The following is a 19,561-nucleotide window of genomic DNA, read 5'->3' as shown; positions in this document are numbered from 1 at the left end:
TCCTGTGACTCAGGGCTGGGCAGTTCACACCAACCTTTCTTCAGGCAGTGCTTCTCAGGAGAGCTTGTATAGGGCTGGCTTTAGCGCTATGAGTGCAGTTAACCAGTGAACATTAGGAAAAGTTTCCAAAGAGATGATGAGGCCAAGGGATGGAGCATGTGTTAACTGCGCCAGAGGGCTGGAGGGGAGCAAGGATCAAAGGCTGAAACAAGCTATTGCACCTTTGGGTGTCACAGGGTGAAGTGACCTTGGAGCAGGTTGTCTACCACTGCAAATGATACCTCCCATACCACATTCTGTGATGTTCCATGGATTCTTCAAATTCTTGACTTAATTTTGCAAACTTTATTCTTTTTTAAGTGTAGAGGATAAGGACAGTAGCTGGTGGAGATATGGGTGTGTGTGTGTGTGTGTGTGTGTGTGTGTGTGTGTGTGTGCAGAATTGGCAGCCACAGTTTCTTTTCCAGAGGTAAGGGTAGGGGTGGAGGGAGAGGGAGAAGGAAAGAGAGAGAACAGGAGAGGGAGGGAAGAGGGACAGGGAGAAGAAGGAAAAGGAATGGGAGAGAGGGAATAGGAGGAGTCGGAGGGCATTTAAGAATGACATTTTTGGGGCAGGGTGGGAGTCAGGGAGGGAGAGGGATTCAGGACCAGCTGCATGTAGAAACCAGTCAAAGATTGAAGTTTTCTCCTCCAAGACACCAAAGACTCCCATGTCAGTGTGGGATCGGAAGGGATAGGATTGTGGGAGCAGCCCATGGAGGACCCAGTCTCTGTGGGTGACCTGGGTGTGGAAAATGCAGAGCCGAGGGTGAGGTGATGGCAGGGGCTTTGAAACAGAGTCCATCGGAGTGTCCAACACAGTCACTTATCATTTAGGATCCATCTGCTCTTACTGAAAACAAATTTCTAGGATTGGGAAGCACGACTTCTTGTATTCTCCTGAGAACAAATACAGAAAGGCCGCAGGGGATAGACTGAGGTATTACTGAAGAATTCATATTCAGCAGAGATTTTGAAGAGATGATATAATAAAGCTTATATAGATTTTAAATATACTTGAATATTCATAGGTTAGTTAAGGGAATGTGTATCAAGGAGAATCCATTAACTTTTATCACTTCTACTCACTATAAGATAGTGTGTGGAAAGGATGATACATGCTTTGGTAAGTGACGGAAAATGTTTTGCATAAATTGGAGTAAACTCACCCAAGGATGGGTAAGATTAATGCCAGTTGGGTGACCTTTTGGTGGGAAGTTTAAAACCTTGTTTGATGTCGAGAAGTAGTCTCTTTCTACCTTGACTTGTGACTTCATGGCTCTTGGCCTCCTTGTACGAAATCTTCATAAGATAATCAAAGTGTCTGAGAGGAGCGACTTATGCTTAGGATCACTGTGTATCAGGAAAGCATTGTGGGATAGAACCCAGTAGTGAACAGGTGTGATAATATACAAAGCTGTGTGCTTGACTTCAGGCTTGTAGGCAGGTTGATTTCTACCCAGAGCACCCTATGTCTTTATATCGAATTGTTAAAGCTGTTTGAACATAGATGGAAAATAGTTAAACACACTCTATTGTAGAAGATATGGTATCAAAAACCCCTCCCTAGAGAGGAGGGGAAACCTTGGGGTGGCAGATAAAACTAGTACTCATGGGTAAGAGTGAGCTGGCAGGTGGTCAGTGAGGCTCCATGTTTCCAGTGGAGGTTGAAGTGAGAGGAACTGGGAAATAGCCACTGAATTACACGTAGTCCCGTGTTAATGGGAGGCCACTGGGTTACATGCGGTTCTGTGTTAATGAATGAGAGGCCACTGGATAACATGCAGTCCTGTGTCAATGAATGGGAAGCCATTGGATTACATGCAGTCCTGTGTTAATGAATGGGAAGTCACTGGATTACATGCCATCCTGTGTCAACGAATGGGAGGCTTAGGAGAAAAACCCTGGAGTCCTTAAAGGTTGGAGTGACAGAAGACTATGTGTTAGTCTTCTGTGGGAAGCAGACACAGCTCCCAAGCCCTGGAGCCTCCAGCCCTAGGAGTCCCAGCACGAAGGGGAGGTGAGGGAAGGTTACAAGAAGGGATACTGGTCATCGGCCACCTTCAAGTCACCAGAGAGGGAAGGTTATGTACACAGCTTCTTTTCTTAATGATATTTAGTTCAGGAATTCCAAAGTCTTTAGTATTTTATCCTTTACCAGAAATCAGCTGGCCAGTCTCTCTCCCTCTCTCCCCCTCTTTCTGTGAGATGATTACTGACCGCTTCTAGATAGAGTATATTACACTCTCACTCTCTTCAATTCCCATTAGCTTACTTTCTACAAGAAACAAAACCATGCTATGATGTGAGTGTGTGGAGAACGCCACTCAAGAAGGACAGTTTTGGTGAGGCTCCTTGATTGAGGAAGTCTGTGCTACTACTAGAATGTCCCTATGCTGTTCTTATGGTGGTAAAGGCTTGGAGGAACCTCTCATTGACCTGTGGATCTTCTGGAACTACCTAAAGGATGGCTAAAATTAAACACCTATATTATATACAGGTGTATATTATAAAATATACATTATATATATACATACATACATATATTTTGTGTGTGTGTGTGTATGTGCGCGTGTGTGCATGTGCGTGCGTGCATGCATGTTTGTGCTTTCATGTATGTGCCATGGTGCATTGGAGGCCAGATAACAACTTGTAGGAGTTAAATCTCTGCTTCTACCATGTGGGTCCCAGGGATTGAACCCAGGTTGTCAGGCTTGGCAACAAGCTCCTTTACCTGCTGAGCTATTTTGATGGCCCAAATGAAGGGCTTTTTTAAAAAAAATTTTTTTTTATTAACTTGAGTATTTCTTATTTACATTTCGAGTGTTATTCCCTTGCCCAGTTTCCGGGCCAACATCCCCCAACCCCTCCCCCTCCCTTTCTTTATGGGTGTTCCCCTCCCCACCCTCCCCCCATTGCTGCCCTCCCCCCAACAGTCTAGTTCACTGGGGGTTCAGTCTTAGCAGGACCAAGGGCTTCCCCTTCCACTGGTGCTCTTACTAGGATATTCAATGCTACCTATGAGGTCAGAGCCCAGGGCCAGTCCATGTATAGTCTTTGGGTAGTGACTTAGTCCCTGGAAGCTCTGGTTGGTTGGCATTGTTGTTCATATGGGGTCTCGAGCCCCTTCAAGCTCTTCCAGTTCTTTCTCTGATTCCCAAATGAAGGGCTTTTTTTTTTTTTAGAAAACTTAAAGATTTATTTATTTATTATCTATAAGTACACTGTAGCTGTCTTCAGACACACCAGAAGAGGGTACCAGATCTCATTACAGATGGTTGTGAGCCACCATGTGGTTGCTGGGATTTGAACTCAGGACCTCTGGAAGAGCAGTCGGAGCTCTTAACCACTGAGCCACCTATCCAGCCCATGAAGGGCCTTTAAAAATGAATAAAACACTGGCTGTGAACAGAGCACGGCAACTCTGACAAGGTCAAAGCATGTCATAGTGTGGTAGCAAATTTCAAATCTGGAGAGCCAGCCGGCCACCACGCAGGCTTACTAAGGAGAACAGCACCTTGAAGAATTTCTGACATCTGTGTGTGGTGGCTCATAGATATAACCCCAGCTAGTGAAATATGGGGCTAGGGGAACTGTCCTTGGGGTCCCTAAAGGTCCATGTTCCACCTCCCATCCGTCTATTAATCTCTTTGGTTGGGAGTTTGTGATTAGCCAGCGCTTCCGGGAGCAGCGCAGAGCCATCTAGTGTGAACTTCGGCTGTAGCCTACTCTCCAGGAAGGTGTCTGCACTCTTGCTTGTTAGTATTTCATGGAGGCAAGAGGAGACAGGAAGTGGTTCATGCACAATTTGAGGAGGGTCTGCAGGACATTTTTATGGATGAGCTGGAGGATTTAAAATGCAAGGATCTGAAGTACTTTAGGCATTTTAGCACTAGGGTGTTTGTGGTCCGAGATCTCTTTCCAAAAGCTCTCAGTCCCACGGATTACTTTGTAAATTGCTTTGTAAGCAATGGGAGCCAGACTCCCACTGATTACAGGATGAAAATCAGTATGTTGAAGGGACGGGATGCCAGCTCCCAGGGCACACTTTATAACAACAAGATACAAAAAACTGCCAAGTGTCCATCAACAGATAACTGGATTTTAAAAATGTTGAATAGAAAACTGTTCTGCCTTAAAATCAACCAACAACCAAGCAACCCAGAGAAAAACCCTGGGCGTGTGTCATTTGCAACATTTGAACCCAGAGGTCACTGTGCTTAGTGACATGAGCCAGTCAGAGACAAATGTTATAGGGCTTCACTGCCAGGTGATATCTCAAGGTCAGACTAGCAGAGCTAGAAAGTCAGAAGTTTGTTACTAGAGGCTAAGGAGTGAGTGGGCAGGAAAGAGGGGAGCTTGATTAGTGACCAGTCTCAGTTAGGCAGCAGGAATGGCTCCTGGTAACATAGAGTGTATATTTCAGAATTGCTTCGAGAGGAGCCCAATTGCTCTCAACCACACAGAAATGATACGGGCTTGAGGAGAAGGCTATGATACATAGCCTGAGCTAATCATTTTATAAAGTTGAGAAGTGTCAGCTTGACACATGCGCCGTGCAACACATGCAGCTCAATTCCTTAGCATGCAATAAAATACTGAAAAAACAGAAAAAATGGAAAAGCAGGTGGAGGATACGCTGACGGGCAGGAGCCACCCTCGGTTACTGACTCAGACTTTAAAAAACTGCCTGAAGAGCCCCGTCCACTGAGTTAGTCTCTCCTCCCTTTGCCATGACCCAGGCATCTCCCCTTAACCAAGCACTGCTCTTGTTTCCCTCATGCTCTGCTCTTTCTCTTTTTCTTTCTTTCTGTTTTGTTTTTTAAATGTGACATTTGATGGGAGTATTAAGCAGGTCATGGTTCACATTGAGCTGTCAGCAAATGCTGTCAACTCCATTGGTTATAAGTATTGCAATTAGAATCTGCCTTGAGTGTGTGGTGTGTGTGTGGTGTGTGGTGTGTGGTGTGGTGTGTGTGTGTGTGTGTGTGTGGTATGTGTGTGTGTGTGAGTGTGGTGTGGTGTATGTGGTGTGTGTGTGTGTGTGTGTGTGTGGTATGTGTGTGGTGTGTGTGGTGTGTGTGGTGTGTGTGTGGTATGTGTGGTGTGTGGTGTGTGTGTGGTGTGGTATGTGTGGTGTGTGGTGTGTGTGTGGTGTGGTGTGTGTGTGTGTGTGTGTAAGTATGTCTTGTATGTACAGGTGTGGAAGCTCAAGGTTAACCTTGAGTATTACTTCTTAGGGATCATTCACCTTAGTTTTGAGACCAGGGGCTCACCGACAAAGCTGGCCTGCCTGGCCAGCCACTGAGCTCCAGGCTCCTGCTGTTTCTACCTCTATGTGAGCACTTACATGCATAACCATCACACTGGGTCCTGGACGGTAGAACCCGCTTAATCCTGTTCATTGGTACACACTGTGCCCAGTGAGCTGTTTCCCATTCCTCTATGCCCCCAGATTCCCATCAGTTAAAACCTCCCCTTGGCTCCCCTCCAATTAGGCTTACCCTTCATTCTAAATCTTGAGTGTGGATTTTAAAGGAGGGAGAGCAGGACAATCCCTAAGGAGACAGGGTCAGGGGAGCTCCTGTTTCTGGCTGTTTTTTACGGAGTGTGAGTCCCTGCCCCCTCGTACGTCATGTGTGTACACATGTCATCTCTACAGACTGACTACTACAGGAGACTGATTCTTAGTGATTCTTAGAAAACTGAGTACAAACCAGGGGCTGCCTGTAGTGTCACCACCACCTTGCAGTTTCAGACCGAGCATATGCCATTGCTCAGACCGCTGCTTCACTGTGAGGAGGGCAGCTTAGCTTAACTCAGGGGAGTGGAGACTCAGCAGAAGGTCCACTGGTCATCACAGTTCTTCAAGGCAGGACAGAGTTTCTGCACTTCCACCGCCCGGCTCTGCATTTGTTCAGAAAATCTCCTTGGCTAGAGGAACAGGAATAGCCCCTGAGAGGAAGCAGATGAAATCAAGGTTATTGTCCTTAGCCTCTGGGGTAAGCTGTGCAGAGGAAGGTCACTCACAATAAGCAGGCTGCAATGCAGAATAGCCTGGACAATGATTTTGATTTCGCTGCATTGAGATTAAGCATTCTGTAGGGAAACAGCGATATATGAAGTTTCCATTCAAAGTCATCCACTGTGCTTCATTTGATTTTTCACGGGAAGGGTTGGAGAGCCTCCTGCCCTGAGCTTACTGCCTGATCCTGGTCCTGGCTTTGAGTTTGCTTGTTGGTCCTGGTCCTGGCAGGGAGGAGCTCAGCGCCACTAACGTAGGCCATGGATGATGATTGCATATGGAAAGATAACATTTAGTCTTAGGTTTATAGTTTTCACAGAAGGTCTAGGCCCACCAAGAACTCTGGGGAGTATCCTGCCTGGATGTGTGCCCTGGGGAGAGCAGAAGTGGGGATGGAGAGGGCATCAAGATGCGGTGGGGGCTGGGGATTTAGCTCAGTGGTAGAGCGCTTACCTAGGAAGCGCAAGGCCCTGGGTTCGGTCCCCAGCTCCGAAAAAAAAAAGAACCAAAAAAAAAAAAAAAAAAAAGATGCGGTGGGACACACAGCTTCCCTGTAGGCTCCACTTTCACCCACTCTGTTTCGTGCTGTTCCTGCCTGCTGGCAGCGAATACGATTTTCTGAACATGCTCACAAGTGATGTGTGATGTGTGGTCTCGACCCTTGACTTGAGTGAATAGGGGTATGTACCCTGTGAGGACTTTAAAGGTAAAGTCCTGGGGTCCAGCGCTGCCTTCTCTAGGCAAACTGGTGCCCGAGTTAGGATCACATCTGTTTCATGAGATCTGGCACTCGCTGCTAACCTGGGGTTTCCCTGTTGCCCCTCAAGGGAGATCACCCATGCTGCATCTGCATGAGCGCCCGGCTAGAGCTGAACTTTGCAGACCGTATTCCTCTGGGGTTTTGCCGGTCCTAGTTGATCTTATCTTAGATTATAGCTGCCTGTGAGCAGACCAGAGCGGAGAGGCAGATGGAGAAGTCTGAGAGATGGTGCTTTGGCTCTGTGGTTATAGTGCCGCTGTATGCTTGTCAGCGGCGTACAGAACTGGCAGCGGGAGATAAGCGGGTGGCTGTGGTTTGGCCGCTCAAGAGTCTGGTGAAGATAGTTTTGCCTCTGTTCAGGAAGTGGCAATCCTAATCAGTGTGAACTAGGAGAAGGCCGGACCGTGAGATGACTGGGGAGTTCTAGCTGATAAGACCTCAGAGAGAGCCCTTGGGACTGAATCTGCGCAGATATTGGGGGATTCCCATGTGCAGATGTAAACTTTGTCATACGTACTGCTGAATGGAGTCATTTGTTCAGTTCAGTTTAACCATCCCTGACTAGAATACAGAGGCAAACTCTCAGATTTTATGATTTTTTTTTAATTTGAAAAGTGGTGATTTGTTTTTATTTTTGAGACGAGGTTTTGGGGTCTTGGCCAAGTTGTACTAGAACCCTGGCAGTTCAAGCCAGACTCCTGCCTCAGTCTCCCTAGTGGCTGGTACTTCAGGTATCTATTTGTCCCATGTCTGGCCTTATAAAGTTGGTTTTAATGTGGATTGTATTTGATTCTCAAAACCAAAAAAAAAAATTTTTTTTTCATTAGCACCACTCTAATTGAATAACAAAACAAGTAAAAGCAAAGAGGTTTCTTTTCTCTTTTTGTAATGAGGAGCAGCCCTTACATCTCTGGGAAATAGCAGTTATTGATGCTTCCTCTAGCCACACAGATGGGAATGTTCTTCTTCTTCTTCTTTTTTTTTTTTTTGGTTCTTTTTTTCGGAGCTGGGGACCGAACCCAGGGCCTTGCGCTTCCTAGGCAAGCGCTCTACCACTGAGCTAAGTCCCCAGCCCCGGGAATGTTCTTCTGACTCTGGTCCATTCTAGTATTTACTCTTTGTTCGAATTATTTTCTCCGACAGTGAAAATCTTGGCTATCATTATCTACCGTGTATTTATTTATTTTCCCACCAGCTTACTTGTTATGTAGTTTTGGAGTATTGCTGACCTGGAACCCGGTGAGTCTGTAGATTTGCCCATTGGAACACAATCTCCATTCTGCTCTTCTCTGCCTTGCAGTCAGAGAGAGCACAGTGTCTGAGGTCTGCTGCCTTCCTCCATGCCTCTTTCCAAGTGGTCATGTCCTACATCTGAAGTACAGTTAGCTCATTTCTTCTGGCTGTAGTCCATCCCCAGATCTCCCAGAGTCCTGGATGGTTTTATTTTAATTATATAATAACAACATAAGGTTTCCGTATTGTAGAGTTCTGTAAGTTTGTCAAAAACAGTTTTCCACCAAGCAGTTCCATCGGCTCCCTTGTTTCTTGTACCAGCCCTGTTTCCAATGCCTGTCAAGTGCTATTTTTTCTATCCTTCCCTCCACCCTCCTGGCCTGTTTTCAAGGCAGAATTTTTCTATGTAGCCCTGGCTGCTCTGAAACTCTGTAGATGAGGCTGGTCTTGAACTTAGAGATCCACCTGCCCTCTATTCCCAAGTGCTGAGATTAAAGGTACTCGCCACTAGTGCCTGACTGGCTTTCTTTCTATAGTCTTCCTTTTCAAAGACTGTATTATATTCCAAGTCATATAAAATGTAAACTTTAGGAATATGTCTTCTTGCACTTGTCAAAATGCATGTGAGATTCATGTATGTGTGTGTGTGTGTGTGTGTGTGTGTATGAGAGAGAGAGAGAGAGAGAGAGAGAGAGAGAGAGAGAGAGAAACAGAGACATAGACATAGACAAAGAGAGTCAGAGAGGGACAGAGACAGAGAGACAGGGTGCTATTTCTTTATGTCTTTGTACAGAAGCATCCCCTTGTATGTTTAAACTGTGGTAACAATTGGCTTTATTTTACCTAAACTATGGGTATGCAGTAATTTTTCTCATATGAGTTTATTTTCTTTTTGAAATGGGGACTGGCTTTGTCCAACTCCTTTGCTCAAGAGGCCTTTTTACTAGCCTCTTGGCTGCTGGGACTGCAGCTCCCTGTGACCCAGCTTCTCCGTGGTGCCAAACGCTGTTGTGCATATCTGACACCAGTGTCTTTGCTTTGATTAGGCGCCTACAGCTGTGTATTTCCCTTCCCACATTTCATATTGCCTCTCTTGTTTTCCTGTCCATTTGTGAAAGTTCTTAACTATTATGCATTTCCTTAGTTGTGTAATTTACAAGTATTTTTTTTCTTGGTCTGTGGCTAATTGTCTTCACGACATTCGAGGTGGTTCTTGATTTTGTTTTTAAGTGAGTCTAGTTTAACTGACCTTATTTTGTGTTTTAGAATTATTACATGTACTTTGAGTGTTTGTAACTGACAATACATATGCTAGGGTGAGTGAGTTGCAGTCAGAGGATTCTGTTTTCCTCATCACCACTTGGGTACTGGGTTTGAACTCATGTCGTTGGGCTTAGCATTAGGCACCATTACTGACTGAGCCATCTGGCTGACTCTGAATGTTTCCTTTTGTGTGTCATATGTTAATACTCTTTGTAAAACATGGGATCCTGCTGATTTTCTCATTTTCTTCTAAAAATTTTCAGTTTTGCATTTACATTGAAATCCACCATGCTGTGGAGTTAAATTTTGTTTACCACTGAGTAGTGCTAACTATCTTTTGAATGCTTGTTTCAACTGTTACAATGAATTGTTACAGTACAATTGTTTCCTTGAAACAATGTATCTATTACTCAGCACCGTTTGTTGAGAAGATCATTTTTCCCCCTGTATTAGACTGTTGTAATGTATTACTATAAAAATGTCTCCTACATTCTAAGAGACTAGAATTTGCTGGTCCCCACAGCCAGAGTAAACAATAGACCAGGAGGTCATTTAAGACTTAAGACTGCCATCCTACTATGGGTTCAGACTGTTTGTTTAACACTTTTTTTTAAAAAAGAGGACAATGTTAACAACTAATCTTACTTGCCTTGGGCCTCATTCCACTTTTATTTGAACAGAAATGGTGTCTCCATAGTACCCTGAACACATTGTGCTTGTGGGATGCTAAGGAAGAAGAGTGATAAGTAGTCCTGTTGGACACAGGTGTTTTTTGTTTTGTTTTGTTTTGTCCTGAGGTGAGGTGCCAAATGAGGATCTCTTTATATCTATTCACTTTTTTTTAACTTCTCGGTACAATGGATGTTTTTTTCTTCTCTATGAACCGTGTGGTATCTACAGGACCAGGACCAGGGTAGATCCTGCTAAAGCTTGCCTGATTTCTGCAATGGGCAGGGTCTGAGGTTTCCTGCAAACTTGGCCCAGTTTGGTAGAGCTCTTCATTGTTAGCCAGTGAGAAAAAGTCAAAGATAAACATCTGGAAAGGGCAAAGATTTCATTGGGTTTCCCCCTGTGCTCTCAGCATGCTGTGTACACAGGACAGAAGAGTCCACACACAGCAGCTACCCGGGCAGAGGCATGCTTCCCCTGCTTACATTCCAGGCTCATAACCTAGTGCATGGGTGGCTTTCTTTCCCCTTCTCTCTCTCAGGAGGCCCAACTCATTGCCCAAGCCAACCAAAGATCAGTTCCAGCCACTCAGACGGCAGTCAGTGGGTTGTACAACACTATAACTCTGTTCTGAGCATGGATACCATTATTTTGTGTATTGCTCAGTTGAAAATAATTATCGAAATATAAACACAATGATCATTGGTAAAAGAGGCATTTCTTTATTTACCATTTCTTGTAGTATCCCCACATATAATTATATCCCCTTTCTCGTTCATTTGTGGATGGAGGAAATGTAATAACCCTAAAGGAATCAATTAATTTCTAGGGTAGAGAGTGTATGTTTATGATTGCATTTGATAATATTGCCATTATTCTAATTGTGAAAAAGAAAACCTTCCTATCAAAATTGTATCAGGGCCTGGGACTATTGGCATCTCTGGCTTGTTTTTGCATCAACATTTTAAAGCAATTTTTGTTTTCCTTATATCCACCTCCCCTCTCACCTCCAACTTCACTTCTTTCCTCTTGTTTTCTGACTGTGGCTTGGTATTGAGGGTCCAGGACAAAGTGTTAGATCCGAATAGAGATGGTTTTCTTACTGACACAACTTAACTTTGCCTCTTGGGAGTTTTGAATGGTGGACTCTGCAGGGACAGATTGTGGTAGACAGCACAAGGAGAGGAAATGGGTTACCAGGATCTTTCCAGTCTGTTGGCTGCAGGTCTGAACAGGTAGAAGTTTCTAATGGAGCTATCCAAGATGAGGTCATAAGGCATGTGGGAAGCTTTACCGCTCAGAAGGCTGAAAACTGGAAACATTTCATTTTGGGCGTCAGCCAGGATTGCCTGTCCTGAGTGTGTATTTTGTATAAAGTCACCATGGACTTTTCACGGTGAGCTAAATATTTTCTGCTCTTGTCTGGAAGGAGGGAATAGAGATTAATGAAGAGCTCTTGGGGAAGGAAGAAGCCTTGTTCTGTTACTTGTCATGAGTCATGTTTGGCTGTAAGAAGAAGAGGAAGGGAGTGGGAGAGGGGGAGACAATATAAAAGGTAATGGATGCCTTTAAACAGAAATTATTAGTTCATTGGCCCATCGTCAGGGAAAATGAAGGAAGAGGAGAGGGCGTCCCAGCCTTGGATAGCTGTAAATAGGACGGTTGACTTGGGAGACCTGGGTCAAGCTGTCTTCCAGCATCGAAGGGTCTGTTTGGGTCCTCAGTTTCCTCCCAGGGATAAGGAGGGTAAAGGTTAGTAGTTGGTCATGTCAGGGCTTGGGTCAGCAGAGGGCACACAGTGCCATTATCATTATCTCTAAGATCAACTAGGGAGACAGATGATTGAGGCCGTTTGCAAAGAAAGGAAACAAGAGGATTTGCATGGCAGAGGATTCAGTTGCCAAGCTTGCATGTTGGGAGATGGTGACTTGGAGATGGCGGAGCTCCAGCAGCCGTGTTGGGACCACCAAGGTGGATGAAGAAGCCGAAGGTGTGAAAAATGGCTGTGGAACCAAAATCGATCTTATACCCATCCCCGAAGAGTGCCGTGCGCTGACATGTGTCCGCTGGAACTATCTGGCCTCGGGCTAGAATGTCTGGGAAAGTCCAAGCTCAAAGGGGACGACAGTGCCAACCATGACTGCCCTGTGCGTGATGTCCCACGCCGTCATGTAGACATCAACATCTGACTTTACTCCTTTACGTTGGTTTGTTTATGTTTCCACACGTGTGTGTGTGTGTGTGTGTGTGTGTTTTGATTAGATAAATTATATGCATTCGATTATTAGATGTACGTGGATCCCCGCCTTATATCTTTGCAAATGGGTACTTGCAGGCCACCTTGGTCCTGATGAAACTTCAGAGCTCCTCCAGCACTCCCAGCCTCTTTCCCTGCCCTTCCTTGTCTTCCTACTCCCCGAAAGTAAACTTTGTTTCGATTTTTTTTCCATCGTCAGAGATTAATTTCATAGAGTAATATTTGAACTGCATGCTCTTCCTCATCACAAGCTAGTGTTAAAAGAAAGTAAAACTTCTCAGACCATGCGGTGTTTGCGTGGAGAACTTTATTACTGACCTTTATACTAACTGGCTACTCCCTGAGTTATTAACTCCTTATGGCTCGGATGGAAAACACTTCTCCCCTCCGGTGAGTCACACCCCTTACTGTAAGCGATAATAGAACTCTGTTAAGGCAGAACATAGTGTAGATGGAAGAGGGCTGGGAAGCCCTGGCCGAGAACAGAGGCAGGAACATTCCAAGGTCCTGCCGTAGGAACCGTAGTTTGGAGTCTGCACCGGCCAGAGTTGCCCCAGAGCTGGCCCAGTGGCTGAGGTGCTTGGCTGACTCCCTCCCATGGCTTCCTGCAACTCCTGTGAATGGTCTCTAAGGATTCCGTCTTTGTATCATTCTATTCGATCACAGCCTGGGAAGGGACAGCTGAGCCTCGGTCACATGACTTCCAGGGAGCGAGGGAGGAAACGTCCATTGTGAGGTAGGGTCTCTCTTGCCACCAGGACTCACTTACTCACAATGGGTGAGTCCCTCAGATAGGAAGGCAGTTTGGATGCCTTTCAGACAAAAGAGAAACGAAACAAAAACTCCCCAAGGCAAAGGTTCACAACGCCATCAGGTTTCTCTTACTGTTAATTTATCACTGGTTCAGTGATGTTTAGACGAATCCTTACTGTAAAGGTGGATTTCGACTGAAGACCGCAGCACATTCTTATACATTCGGATACCCAGCACATTAAACAGCAGGTCCCAAGGGCAGCAGGTCACAATAAGCTGATATTTGGATTATCAGGCCATCCTTGGAGCCTCTAATAATTAACCCTTAGATACAGGGCTTCGGATTTTCAAAGAAAGTTGTTCTGGTGTTTTTGGATCCGGAAAAAAAATTATGCTAACATTGTAAAGAAATTTTACTTTTTGTGTGATGGAGAGGTGGTATGTTCCCATAAGAGTTCTTCATCTTGTACTTGAGGGATGTCCCCTCCTGTAGCACAGTAAGTGCCCTACAATGGGGGTTGCTTTCAGTTTTGTCTTAAGAGGAGGATCTTGTCTCCTCTAAACTGCATGATCTTTTGGAATAAAGACCAACCTGAATTTGATTCACTTGTCCTTAAGAAGTTGTCTTAGTTACTTTTTTATTGCTGTGGTAGGACACCAGGACCAAGGAGACAACTTATAAGAGAAAGTATTTAATTGGTCTTAGTGTTTCAGAGGATTAGAGTCCATGATTAGCAGGGACAAGACATGGTGGCATAAATATCTAAGAGATTATATCTTGATCTGCAAGTAAGAGGCAGAAAAAAAACTAATTCAAGAAATGTGTCTTGAAACCACAAAGCCCACTTCAATGATACACCTCTTCTAACAAGGCCACACCTCTTAATCCTTCCCAAACCGTTCCACCCACCGAGCACCAAGGAGTCAAACATGAGTCTATGAGGGCTGTTCTCATGCAAACTACCACAGAAGGTAAAACCTTCTCGGGGAGTAATTTTTTTTTCCTCTTTAACTAACAAGCTACCATCCACCAAATATCATTATTTCCTAAATTAATCCTAACCGTTAATTTGTTTCCTAAAGTAATAATGCATTACCTGAGAATTACTGCTTATGACAATTTCTCCCTCGTTAATTGAAAAGATTGGTCCAGAGACCCCCTCAGCTACCAAAATCTGTAAGTGTTCTAGTCATGTTACATAGCAGTGTGTGGTATCTGCAGAGATACAATCAATCTGTCCGTCTGTCCATCTGTCATCCGTCCGTCCATCTGCCTACCTACCTATCCATCCATCCATCTATCTTTACGCTCTCATGCTGGGCCATGAGCCCATGGCCTTGTGCATGGTAGGCAAACACTCTACCTTATCCCTCTGTTCTTTTGGAGACAAGAGTCTTGCTTTGTATCCCGGGCTGTCTTGGACTTACTGTAAATTAGGCTGATCTGAAACTCGAGATCCTATGTACGGCTTCTGCCTTCCTGATGTGATGTAAAATGCATCACACGCCCAGCACCCACCACATGCTTTAAATCATCTACGCGCAATCCCTAATGTAAATGCTACGGAAATAGTTACATCGTTTAGAGAATAAGGACAAGAGGAAAGTCTATCCACGTTTGCTGCAGACACATTTTCTTTCTGAATATTTTTCATCTGATATTGTGTTGGGTCTATAGAGTCTGAGTATGGAGAGCTAACCACATTGTTGATGCAGGGGCCTGGATTTGAACCAGAGTCCCTTATTATTCTTCTGTGTATGACTTTGCACAGCACAGCCATATTGGGCTGTTATTTTGACTTGAGCAAATTTGGGTGCAGATAAGGCTGCTGAAATAAGGTCCACTTCAGTGGCATCCTGCTCAAGCTGTGTTTGCTGGACAGCACTGTGGCCCCAGGGAGAGCCTCAGGTGGCCAGCAGAACAGCTTGTGTTTGTTGCTGTTTGCTTGTTATGGAAACACCACGTCTCTCTTACAGGGCCAACCCCAGATGCCACAGTTCTTAGTGACATTCTTCAGACTTCTTAGTGTGTGTTTTTCTAGGTTGTCCATGTTCATATCAGTGCTCAGAGATTAAGGTCATTCGAAGGAGTCCTTGGGGGAAATGTTTGTCTCGGCTTATTGAATTTGGCCTAGAAGTACTTAGTTAAGCTAAATATTAAGTAAAGTTTCTGTGAGTTCTGAGTCTGAGGAGGTTCACGTTTAGGCTGTGAAACTTTGGACTAAAGTCCTCTATTCTTCCTGAACTTACTGTTTCTGCTTGTTTCTCACTATAAAAGTAACATTTATGGGGCTGGGGACATAGCTTGGCGATACTGGGCTTAGCATGCGTAGTACCCCTGGTTCCAAGCCCAGCGTTGGAAGGAGAAAAAAAGGAAGAAGGTTGCTATTGCTGGCCTGACCTATTTGCACACTTAGCAAAGAACTCGTTCCTTACTTGAGTACTTGGTGAGCTTAAAGCATTGAAACAGAGGAGCAAGGATAGATTTAGAAAAACCCTCCCCTTGGTGAATGCTCAGGTCTGTTAATTAGACCCTAGACTGCACAACTCCATAATTACAGCTTCCAGTGACAGCTTGTCCATATAAGCCCACTGCCACCCTGACAAACCAGATCAGTGTGTGTGTGTTTGCTTTGCTCTTGTTGTGGAAGCCTGGCCCAAGCCTTACCCTGTCTTTCTTTCTTCCTTTTCTTACCTTTATTCTCTCTTGGAGAATCTGCTTCCAAACAGTTCATATTGGTCGATCCCTTATTTTTGCTCTTGGTGTTGTGGCTGTCGTCCCAGTCTTCCTTATAGGCCTTGCTGGCTAATCTCTTTACAGTACATCAATATAATGTTTGGGAAATACTAGGATGGTGTCATAGCTCAGGCTGTGTATACTCTAATGACAAGGGAGAAGAACCTGTTGCGTTCCATTTTTGTTGACTGTCCATCACGCCCTACAGCTTTATTGACTGCCGCGTGCCAGATGTTGTAGGTGGGAGAAATATAGAAAGAAGAGAGTTCACGGTTTCCTGGACTTGAAATAGGAACGAGAAGTCATGAAGTTATGAGACTTGTGAGTGAGCTTATTCCTTTAGCAGTGAGAAGTGGCAAAGGGTTGTGGCCATCAGTCATGGAAGTGACAGTGCAACAGGGAAAATGGTCTTTATGGGGATGGAACTTGTTCTCTGTTTATTAATCACTGGCATTATAGATCTCCTGTTGCTATGCTCAAGCAAGAAGCCAGGTAGTTTCTTCATGTTTTTCTAAGCAAGATTTGGGGTTCTTGATTCCCCTGACCACTGGGAAGCCAGTGATAGCAAAAGGAGTCTACTCTGATATTGATGGTCTGATGTAGGCGCAGAAACAGTTCCTTCAGGTTTTGTTTATGCATTCAGTTAATAAAACACTCAGCCACTCCTGTGTTTGTCTCCTTTCTGTGCTCCTTTCCTGGATGGTGTCTGTATGAATGGGGAAGGAGGGGCTGAACATGGGAATCTCTGTTTCTATGTTACCCTCAATGGGTCCCTGTTGTTTAACCTGACCATGTTGGCAGTCAGGATCCAAAGAAGGGCTTCCAGGACTTGGGACATACCTAGTCTCCTTTAGGAAGAAGATAGCACCTGAGGATTATTTTCTGAAGTACTAAATGCGTAACTTATTAAAACGGCGAGGCCACAGAATATTGTGCAGCGGGGAAAGTACGGGCTGAAAAGTGGGCATCAATCCGAACTTCAGGCCCTCATTGCTTCATAGGAAAACGGTTAAAATGAAAATAAATGTGTTGTGAGACACATAAGGGTTAATGTGACCTTAATCTCTTAGAATATGGCAGTGACCTTAGGAAATCAGAGTTATAAAGAGTTTTTTTAAAAAAGCCCACAAACACCCTTTTCTAAGAGCGTCACTTGAGGCTTTAGAGATAATTTCGCAAGGACGAGGTGGGTTAGGCAAGGTGTTTACATGTGGAAGAGGAGGAAGTTGAATAGGGGCTTGGAGGTCTAACCCAGTGATTATCAACCTGTGAGTTGCAACCCCGAAAGGCCACAGGAAAACACAGATATTTACGTTACGATTCATAACAGTAGAAAATTAATTACAGTTATGAAGGAGCAATGAAAATAATTTTATGGTTGGGGAACAACGTAAGTGTGGGGCGGTGGACCATGAATGGAGCCTAGTCAGGTCAAATTAAGGCTTGAAGCCCCGGCGACCCTCAAGGGATGGTAGGAGCTTTGCCTGCTCCCAGCACCAGGCCCCTGTCACATAGCCACAGCCTTCCATAGAGAGAATTGTGGCCATCAGTCATGGAGGGGCAGCACCCCCTAAGCCCCTCCGCATGTGGATAAAGCATCCCTAACATCTCAGACCAAGCCGATAGGAAGCACCTCCTGTCAGACCTCGCCTACCCCAAAACTGTATGTAAGCTCCTATCTAGGAGGAGTAAAGGTATATGAGGATTGCTCCATCGTCTGAGAGCATCTATCGCAAGAGCTGTAACACTGACTGGGAAGAGAATGCTCTCCCAAAGCTTCCACCACCAGAAGCTCCCCTGTACTCCGAGCTCAGCGTAGCCAGTGCAGCGTCTCAGAGCAACAGCAACAGGAGATGGCGTTGGAGGTACTTCCCCTCCCTGCTCATGTCCTTTCCCCTTCGTTTGAACCCTCCCACCTGGCTGGGCCAGAGATCTCCGCAGATAGCCTCTGGTACGCAGACTGGCACTTAAGGAACTGTATTACACAGAGGCCACATTAGGAAGGTTAAGAGCTGCTGGTCTAACCTGACAGAGATTAAGGGCATGGGTGGAACTGGACAGGAACAGCTCCTTTCGAGACTTGGAGAGAGATAGGTGAGAAGGGTTCTTTGTAGTTGAGTCCCAGAGTCAGATTTCCAGTTTAGACTTCTCCGCGCTCGCTGACTGCTTCTCACAGAAGTGTGTGTATAAGGACGTCTCTCGAAGTTGTCAGCAAACAAAACAGATTGCTTAGCCACCACAGCACTGTCTGCTGTCACTTTACTGATGCTGTAGCTCCCAAGAGCCTTGAGGGCCAGTGTCAGTACCAGCTCTATCTGCAATGGGTCTATTTGCAGATTTCTTTGGCCTTTTTAAATGGAAATGTGAGACTTAGTGTTCTCTCTATTGTGTTCTGGGGATCTGGAGAGCAGGAGACTGCGGAGTCTGCATTTCTCCCTCTTTAGGGCTGGACTTGAGGGATCAGGAAAACCCCAGGGCTACTTCTGAGGTGTCCCTGCTCTGGTGTCCATGGGGGTTGCATGGTATGCATTTCCAGGCCAGGCCCCTGTGGACACAGGTTGGACTTCTCACTGCTACGCTTTCCTGAGTTGCTCCTAATATATATCGACCCTCCTGTGGGCTGGGGAGACCCTGGCTATGGAGACGTGGTCCACAGATTGCATTGAGTTTGCAAGGAGGGAGGACCTGGACCCCACAGAACCTGGGGATGCCCTACCAGCCAGGGACTTCAGAGCTAGTTTCTTCCCAGAAGTACTCTTTCTTGGTACACTGTTGAGGCCTTTGCGTAAAATGAGTCTGAATTGGGGCTGGAGAGATGGCTCAGTGGTTAAGAGCACTGACTGCAGGGGTTGGGGATTTAGCTCAGTGGTAGAGTGCTTGCCTAGGAAGCGCAAGGCCCTGGGTTCAATCCCCAGCTCCGAAAAAAAAAAGAACCAAAAAAAAAAAAAAAAAAAAAAAAAGAGCACTGACTGCTCTGCTCTTCCAATAGGTCCTGAGTTCAAATCCCAGCAACCACATGGTGGCTCATAACCATCAGTAATAAGATCTGATGCCCTCTGTACTTATATGTAATATATAAATTAATCTTTAAAAAAATGAGTCTGAATTTAGCTTATCAAGCTAAATTCTTCTTTTTTAAAAGACAATGTAAATTTTGTTTATTATTGAGACTTCTGTGCATGTAGATCATGAAACACAGCCATACCTGTCTCCAGTTTCTCCTCTCCAAGCCTACCCAAATTCCCTGAAACATGGCCCTCTCCTTGTTTCGGTAAAAATAAAAAATGGCGGAACAGTTCCCGCGCTTACCATTCTGCACTTTCTCTCCTGGGTTCTCTCTGATCTGGGCAGTCCATGAGTGGCACCCTGTCAGGCTGCCCTGCCCTCACTCACAGCTTCCTTGGGGGGTCGCCACCGCACTAGGCATGCACATCCCAATTCCGTGGCAGGCTTGGTGCCTCCCTCCCCCATACATTCTCTTGAACCTAATTAAGTCGCCCCATGAAAGAACACACCACACACTATCCTCTGATCCAATTGATAAGATATAATTTGCTCATCTAGACAGCACAAAATTCTGTACACACCCATTCCTTAAAAATGGTCATAATAACCTGTAACTATGGGCAGAGAAGAATCTTAACATCTGCCGTCATGTTCTCCTTCTCTCCTGCCCGGACTTAATGAATGTCCTTTGTTGCCTGGTGATGGTAGGTATTTGTGGTGACCGTTAGATCGAATTACATTAGATGAAATTAGCTCCATCTGTATAATAGGAGTGTGGGACCATCCTTTGGAACCTGGGAAATCTTCTACTGGCCACAA

At 45.1% G+C, this 19,561-nt stretch overlaps 1 protein-coding gene across 5 annotated transcripts in view; it reads left to right on the top strand.

The window, feature by feature from the left end:
• Nucleotides 1–19,561, top strand: part of Arhgef28 (Rho guanine nucleotide exchange factor 28) — a 297,367-nt gene that overhangs the window by 71,603 nt on the left and 206,203 nt on the right.

The sequence above is a fragment of the Rattus norvegicus genome, chromosome 2 (assembly GCF_021556685.1).
Source record: "Rattus norvegicus strain SHRSP/BbbUtx chromosome 2, alternate assembly SHRSP_T2T, whole genome shotgun sequence".
In the NCBI taxonomy this organism is placed as follows: Eukaryota; Metazoa; Chordata; class Mammalia; order Rodentia; family Muridae; genus Rattus; species Rattus norvegicus.
The sequence above is the reverse complement of the archived record's forward strand: the minus strand, read 5'-3'. Positions and strand labels throughout refer to the sequence as shown.